This window comes from Aotus nancymaae, unplaced genomic scaffold, assembly GCF_030222135.1.
Source record: "Aotus nancymaae isolate 86718 unplaced genomic scaffold, 86718_ANA_hifiasm-v0.15.2.pri h1tg000041l, whole genome shotgun sequence".
Classification (NCBI taxonomy): domain Eukaryota; kingdom Metazoa; phylum Chordata; class Mammalia; order Primates; family Aotidae; genus Aotus; species Aotus nancymaae.
The window spans coordinates 27,841,815-27,850,371 of record NW_026988455.1 but is presented as its reverse complement, the minus strand read 5'-3'; the positions used below and the strand labels follow the sequence as shown (position 1 = coordinate 27,850,371).

At 41.3% G+C, this 8,557-nt stretch overlaps 1 pseudogene; it reads left to right on the top strand.

Moving 5' to 3' along the window:
* The first annotated feature begins 1,056 nt into the window (after positions 1-1,056).
* LOC105725346 (prohibitin 1-like) lies at positions 1,057-1,874 on the top strand (annotated as a pseudogene).
* The last annotated feature ends 6,683 nt before the right edge of the window (positions 1,875-8,557 follow it).

Below are 8,557 nucleotides of genomic sequence, written 5' to 3'. Positions count from 1 at the left end.
TTTTTTTTTTTTGAGATGGAGTTTCACTCTTACCAGGCCAGAGTGCAGTGGTGTGATCTCAGCTCACTGCAAACTCCACCTCCCAGGTTCAAGCAATTCTCCTGCCTCAGCCTCCCAAGTAGCTGGGATAACAGGTGCCCACCACCACACCTGGCTGATTTTTGTATTTTTAATTTTTTTTTTTTTTTTTTTTTTTGAGACGGAGTTTCGCTCTTGTTACCCAGGCTGGAGTGCAATGGCGCGATCTCGGCTCACCGCAACCTCCGCCTCCTGGGTTCAGGCAATTCTCCTGCCTCAGCTTCCTGAGTAGCTGGGATTACAGGCACGCATCACCGTGCCCAGCTAATTTTTTGTATTTTTAGTAGAGACGGGGTTTCACCATGTCGACCAGTATGGTCTCGATCTCTTGACTTCGTGATCCACCCGCCTTGTCCTCCCAAAGTGCTGGGATTACAGCGTGAGCCACCATGCCCGGCCTTAATTTTTAGTAGAGACAGGGTTTCACCATGTTAGCCAGGCTGGTCTTGAACTCCTGACCTCAGGTGATTCATCTGGCTTGGCCCCACAATGTGTTGGGATTGCTGGGATTACAGGCATGAGCCACGGCACAGGGCGGAAAGACAGAAACTCTTCTTTTTTTTTTTTTGGAGACAAAGTCTCTCTCTGTCGCCCAGGCTGGGGTACAATGGCGCACTCTCGGCTCACCGCAAACTCAGACTCCTGGATTCAAGCAATTCTCCTGCCTCAGCCTCCCGAGTAGCTGGGATTACAGGCGCATACACCTGTAATTTTGTATTTTTAGTAGAGATGGGGTTTCACCATGTTGGTCAGGCTGGTCTTGAACTCCTGACCTCGTGATCCGCCTGCCTCGGTCTCCCAAAGTGCTGAGATTACAGACATGAACCACTGAGCCTGGTTCAGAAGTTCTTAAAGAGCAGCCAAGGGAAGAGAGCAGGGCAGAGGAGGAGCGCTCAGCCATGCATAGTATGTGTGGTCAGGGAATTCTAGTGGAGGTCAGAATAGAAGCAGTTGTGAGAGGGTCCAGCAGAAGAAAACATGGCTGCCAAAGTGTTTGAGTTCATCGGCAAGTTTGGCCTGGCCTTAGCTGTTGCAGGCAGGAGGTGTGGTTAACTCTGCCTTATATGATGTGGATGCTGGGCACAGAGCTGTCATCTTTGACTGGTTTGTGGAGGACAGGACATTGTGGTAAAGGAAGGGACTCACTTTCTAATCCCATGGGTACAGAAACCAATTATCTTTGGTGTTCTCAACCACCTAATACGCCAGTCATCACTGGTAGCAAAGATTTACAGAATGTCAACATCACACTGCATATCCTCTTCCAGCCGGTAGCTAGCCAGCTTCCTCGCATCTTCACCAGCATCTGTGAGGACTGTGATGAGCGTGTGCTGCCATCCATCACCACCGAGCTTCTCAAGTCAGTGGTGGCTCGCTTTGATGCTAGAGAACTAATCGCCCAGAGAGAGCTGGTCTCCAGGCAGGTGAGCGACGACCTTAGGGAGTGAGCAGCCGCCTTTGGGCTCATCCCGGACCACGTGTCCTTGACATATCTGACCTTCGGGAAGGAGTTCACAGAAGTGATGGAAGCAAAATACATGACTCATCAGGAAGCAGAGAGGGCCAGATTTGTGGTGGAAAAGGCTGAGCAGAAGAAAAAGGCGGCCATCATGTCTGCTGAGGGCGACTCCAAGGCCGCCAAGTTGATCGCAAACTCACTGGCCACCGCAGGGGATAGCCTGATGGAGCTGTGCAAGCTGGAAGCCACGGAGGACATCGCATACCAGCTCTCACGCTCTCAGAACATCACCTGCCTGCTGGCGGGGCAGTCCGTGCTCCTCCAGCTGCCCCAGTGAGGGCCCACCCTGCCTGCACCTCTGCGGAATGATTCTTAATACTGCCTGCCTTCTGCCCCTACCCTAGAAATCACTGTGAAATTTCATGATTGGCTTAAAGTGGAGGAAATAAAGGTAAAATCACTTCAGATCTCTAATTAGTTTATTTTTTAAAAAAAAAAAGTTGCCAGAGATAAAAAAGACAGATCATCTTAAAAGGAACAACAACTGAACTAATAGCTTACTCCTCAGTAGAAACAATGGAAGCCAGAAGACAATCACTTGACTTTTTTTTTTTTTTGAGATGGAGTCTTGCTCTGCCACCCAGGCTAGAGTTCAGTGTCGTGATCTTAGCTCACTGCAACCTTCACCTCCTGGGTTCAAGCGATTCTCCTGACAGCCTCCTGAGTAGCTGGAATTACAGGTGCCCACCATTGCACCCGGCTAATTTTTGTATTTTTAGTAGAGACAGGGTTTCATCATGTTGGCCAGGATGGTCTTGAACTCCTGACCTCGTGATCTACCCCCCTCGGCCTCCCAAAGTGCTGGGATTACAGGTGTGAGCCTCTGCGCCTGGCCTAACATGACATTTTCAACGTGCTGAAGGAGAATAGCTGCCATAGTGGATTAGCAAACATCTATAAATGGTGAAAATGCTCTTTAGGAATGAAGTAGAAATAAACATTTTTTTCAAGATAGAGTGAGAATTTATCCCCAGCAAGCCTATACTACAAGTATTAAAAGGTGTTCAGGTAAAAGGAAAATGAGCCCATGCAGAAGGTCAGAAATAGAGGAAGGAATGCAAAGCAATAAAGATAGTAATTATGCTAGGGTCTTCTTTCATTTGTGCTGCTATAACAGAATATCTCAGACTGGGTAATTTATAAAGAACAGAAATTTATTTCCTCACACTTCTGGAAGCTGAGAAGTTCAAGATCAAGGCACTGAGAGCCTTCTTGCTGAACCCTCACATGGCAGAAGGCAGAAGGGCAAGAAAGAGTGAACCTACTCCAGCAAACCCATTAATCCATTCACCTATCCTCTTCCCCAAAAGCCCCACCTCTCAAGACTGTTGAATTGGGGATTGAGTTTTCAACAGAAATTATCAAGGACATATTAGAGCATAGCAACTAGTAACTCTAAATAATAGTTAACTATATAAAACAAAAATAATGTCTTGTGCAGCTTAAAATATTTATAGATACAAGACCACAAGAGTATATAATTTGGAGGGAGGTATATGGAGTTACAGGGCTTAAAAACCTCCCACTGGAAGAGAGTAAAAATACCAGTTGACATTAGACTCTGTCAAGACAAAATTCGCATGCTGTAGTCGCTAAGGCAACCACCAAAGAAAGAGTAAAAGCTGTATAATGTCCTAGCAAATAAAGATTAAAAGTAGAATTATTAAAAAGATCAATATCAGCTGGGCACGGTGGTTCATGCCTGTAATCCCAGCACTATGGGAGGTCGACCTCAAGGTGGATCACTTGAGGCCAGGAGTTCGAGACCAGCCTGGCCAATGTGGTGAAATCTTGTCTCTACTAAAAATACAACAATTAGCTGGATGTGATGGTGGGTGCCTGTAGTCCCAGCTACTTGGGAGGCTGAGGCAGGAGAATCGGTTAATCATGCCACCGGACTCCAGCCTGGCCAGCAAAGTGAGACTCCGCAAGAAAGAAAGAGAGAAGAGGAAGGAAGGAAGGAAGGAAGGAAGGAAGGAAGGGAAGGAAAAAAGATCAATATAAAAGAGACAAGAATGGAGATAAAAAGGAGCATAGAACTAGCGGAACAAGTATATATCACACAATAATTTGGTGGATTTAAAACCAATATATATCAATAATTATAGCAAATGTAAAGCAACTAAATGTTGCAATTAAAACATAAAGAATGACAGACTAGTTTTAAAAAATAAACCCCATGCAAAGAAAGTTTAGATATCATCTCCTCCAAGTTATCTATAACACAAAATTATCTGCAGCCCCTCAGATTTGGTTCAAATTTATAAACCATAGCAATCTCACTTATCACTGTATCCTAATTCAGATAATTTTGTTTAGATGGGGTCTCACTATGTTTTTGTGAGAATCCAGGCTGGACTCAAATTCTGGGCTCAATCAATCCTCCTACCTCAGCCTCCCAAGAAGCTGGGACTACAGGCACATGCCACTGCACCTGGCTTCAGATGATTCTTTTCTTTTCCTTTGTCTTCAGATGTTAAAGAATCCCTTCATTATTGAGCCAAAAAAATCATCTTAGATCTACTTTATTGAGACAGACAATGTGTCTCTCTCTAATTTCATGAGAGTCCATCAGCTGTAGGAATATGGATACCAATTTTTCTATTTACATATCCCTAGTTTTTAAAAATAATTTTTGCATGATCTTCACCATGTTTTTATATAATTTATGAAAACAGCTCCTTGTACAGTTGGCCCATTGATCCAGCTCATTGAATTATTTTTGGACTCTGCTTCAGTGAGCCATCATATTGGCACTTTCTTCCATTTCATAGCATAGGCAAGTGATACAAAGAGCATATTTTCTGTAATTTCATCTTATTCATTGATAAAAACATTGAATAGAACATTCTGAAGACTGTGCTTCTAGCAGGCATTGGAGAACTTTTTCTACATTGACCTTGATCCATGAATCAACATTCTGAAGGTATGCAGTTTTAAATATTAATAAATTTGCCTGTTTAGCCAGTCACATTCCTCCAACTTGTCCATGAGAGGCCTTGAGACATCTTGAGTCAGCTTAAGAGTCCTTGTTAGATGCCTTGCTTAAATTCAAATACATGACTGGGTACAGTAACTCAAGCCTGTGATCCCAGGACTTTGGGAGTCTGAGGCGGGCAGGTCACTTCAGGTCAGGCAGAGAAATAGAATTCCACTTCTAACTTGATTTAGACTGTTTTCTGGGTTTGAATGGATGTTGGTGAGTCAACCACCAACAGAATTTTTGAACCTTGAACGTAGACTAGAGCTCCTTGTTCTAAGCCAGAGTTTCTTTCCTGACTCTTAGGGTAGAGTCAACCCTAAGGTTGAAGGCAAGGATGTAAATTGGATGATTTATTCTTAAGAATACACCCAAAGGAATGTAGCTTTACCCCTAGGAACATACCTCTATACAGTCCTATGATCTTCTCCAACATAGTGGTAACATAGTTCATGAATTCTAAACAGAGACCTGGGATGTAGGTGGGGAAACCATTGTTCCACGGATACAATGTGTATGGAAACCTTTATTTTCTTTTGGAAGCTTGCAGTAGAAAGTCAAGATGGGAAAGACACCCAGGTACCTTTCTAGTTGGAAATCAACCTAGACTAATTTTAACAAATGGTAAAATATAAACTGAATAATTTTATTGGCTGTTCAATAATGGACTTAGTGAAGAGAAACTGGAACTAATGAATAAACTAAGGAATGGGATATTGTTTTTATTAACTTGTGCTACCTCTACCTTTGATCAGGAACATTTAAGAGCTAGCTATGTACTATGAACAACAATATTTTTCTTTATTTCTTAGAGATTTTGAAGTGTTTTTAAGAACAGTGGATTTTTTATTGTTTTTTTGAGACTGGGTCTCACTCTATTGCCCCCAACTGGAGTGCAGTGGTGTGATCTCGGCTTACTGCAACCTCTGCCTCCCAGGCTCAATAGATTCTCCTGTCTTAGCCTCCCAAGTAGCTGGGATTACAGGCACATGCCACTACCACCGGGCTAATTTTTTTTTTTTTTTTTTTTGAGACAGAGTTTCGCTCTTGTTACCCAGGCTGGAGTGTAATGGCGCGATCTTGACTCACCGCAACCTCCGCCTCCTGAGTTCAAGCAATTCTCCTGCCTGAGCCTCCCAAGTAGCTGGGACCACAGGCACGCGCCACCATGCCCAGCTAATTTTTGTATTTTTTAGTAGAGACGGGGTTTCACCATGTTGGCCAGGCTGGTCTCGAACTCCTGACCTCAAGTGATCCACCTGCCTCGGCTTCTCAAAGTGCTAGGATTATAGGCATGAGCCACCGTGCCTGGTCAGGGAAATATTTTTGACAGCTCAATTTATCATATATACTCAATTTACAAGGCATGCTAAAAAGAGAAACTATTAATTACCGAAAATGAAACTGATTTTTACCGTAGAATGATTTCAGTGTTCTTAGACATGTACTTTTGTCTTAGACATATGGGTTGCTCTTTCAAAGATAAGCATTGAAAAGAGAATTCCACTTTTAGAGTAAGATGAATGTGTAACTTCTATTGACTTCAAGGGCTGAAATTGCCTCCACTGGAAGGAATTCTCATTCAAGCCACATATTTTCTGTCTAGTCTCCCTACCTTTGGATAGCATATAACTTTCTAAGAAATAGAGAGAATGATAGATTTGCATGCAAATGTTGGTATTTATTCCATATTTAGCTATCCAACACGAAGACACTATCTCAAGAGCAGATAAAACATATTTGAATAATGGAATCTTGGGTTAGAAAAGACCACATATCTGATGTTTGCATTGTGTTCTATAATTAACTGCAACTTAATATTGTGCAAATTAACGTTTTAATGCAAATATTTCAATGAAACTTTGAGACTCACTCAGCCTTCTATGTATTTATTTAGCTGACTATCCCTTAGAGACTTCATAATTTATTAATTTGCTCAAAAAAATTGAGATGTTCCAAGTGCACTACTTTAGGCATTGGGGATATGGCAGTGAACAAGATGGGCACAGTCTTAGTCTTTGTGGACATTGCATACTTGGAAGGGGGACAGGAAATAACCAATCGAATGAACAAGATAATTTCCCATAGTGATAAGGCAGTGGGACAGGGTGATGTGATAGACAGTGATGTAGAAGTGCAATATGAGCTGGTTAAAGAAAGTCTTTGAGGATGTGATATTTGAGCAGAGACTGAAATAATGCAAAGGAGACAGCCATGTGCACAAAAATCTTTATTTATCCAAAGAGAAATAATATATGCCAAAGAACTCTGCAGCACTAGCATGATGCCTTCTTCCTTATAGCTTGTTGATGCTCCAAAACTTGCTTAGTTGAAAACCTGTCACATTTACAATAAAACACTTAGGACTGTAGAAATTAATTTGTCATGAAAAAATATGGACAAATTTAGCTTCAGGGATGCTATAGTCTAACGTCTTTATTGGGAGTCACTGAGGATTTAAGAAAGAAGGAATTGCTAACTTCTATTTCCTATTTTACTAGTCAATTTTAATTACTGTAGTTTCATCAGATGCTCTTTGTACAAATGTGAGTGTCTTTGGCTGCTTTCTTGTTTGATTTTAAGTTGGGATACAAGTTACTTAACAATAACAAGAGTTGACAGTAGCTGATCATTTCCAGGTCTCAGACACACGTCCATTTGCAAAACATTTCCATTTGTTCCCACTGTATCTGTGAACCTGGCGTACAGTCAAAAACAGAAGTGCACGTGCTATTGTCCGCTATGTTTTCTGAATATTCACTATTTACCAGAAGTATTTTCTGGATACTTGTTATTTAACTCCTGAAGTAACAAGGTTCTAAAAGGAAGCAAAACCAACTAAAAAAAAAAAAAAGAAAACACGCGAGAGAGGAGATACCACGTGATCTGGTGTATCTAGGTCAGTTAATAAATGAGGGAAAAAATATAATGAGGATGATTAAGACATGAGAGGAGCTTCAAAAAGGAGTTAACTATCAAAGGATTAAGATAGGCCTCTTGAGAAATCTGATGGCGTCTTTAAGTATTTTTGCAAAAATACTTGTGCTGCAAATGTCAGTTATGAAGAATGGCATCTCCTACTATCCTGCCAAAATCAGTACTTGATTTATTCTGTATTTATTCTGTGACTTGATGCTTAATTGAAATTATAACCTCAATTTTATCCAAATAAGATAAAGTTTTTACATTTCTTAGTTTTATGATTCAAAATAAACTTCCAATTGAACCTTTTTTTTTTACTATTTCTATGAAAGATTTGTTCCTATTCCAACTTGTCTCACTTCTATAAGTAGACGGTGCATTTGCATACCTAAAGAATAATAATATCAATTCTGATTCAGGCTTATTGCTCTCTATAACATTCTGGCATTCATTAACCAAGCCAGAAAAATGTCAGGATAATGCATTGAGATGGAAATTACAATTAAACCACAGCTAGCTTTTTTTTACCCCTTCAGGGAACTGTTTGGATGAATAGCTGCTTTTCTTTTCTTCTTTTTTAGAGATAGATGTCATTTTGATGTTTCATCTGATGCTTCTACCATTTTATACCTGAAATGATTCAGAATCCAGGCAAGAAAGAGAGATAATGTATATTGAACTCCTCAAAAGCCCCATAGCTGACATTTATTACTTACCATGGGCCATTTGATGTCCTAAGAGTTTTGTGTGGTCTATCTCGTTTAGTCCTCACCAAAGCCCTAATATCATTTCACCTTTGAGTAAAGAAATTAAGAAACTACTGGGGGTGGTAGCTCATACTTGTAATCTCACATTTTGGGAGGCTGAGGTGGGAGGATCACTTGAGCCCAAGAGTCTGAGACCAGCCTGGACAACATAAAGAGACCCTGTCTCTACACACACACATACACGCGTGCACACACACACACACACACACAGACACACAAATACCTGGCATAGTAGCATGCACCTGTAATTCTAGATACTGGGGAGACTGATGTGGGAGGATCACTTTAGCT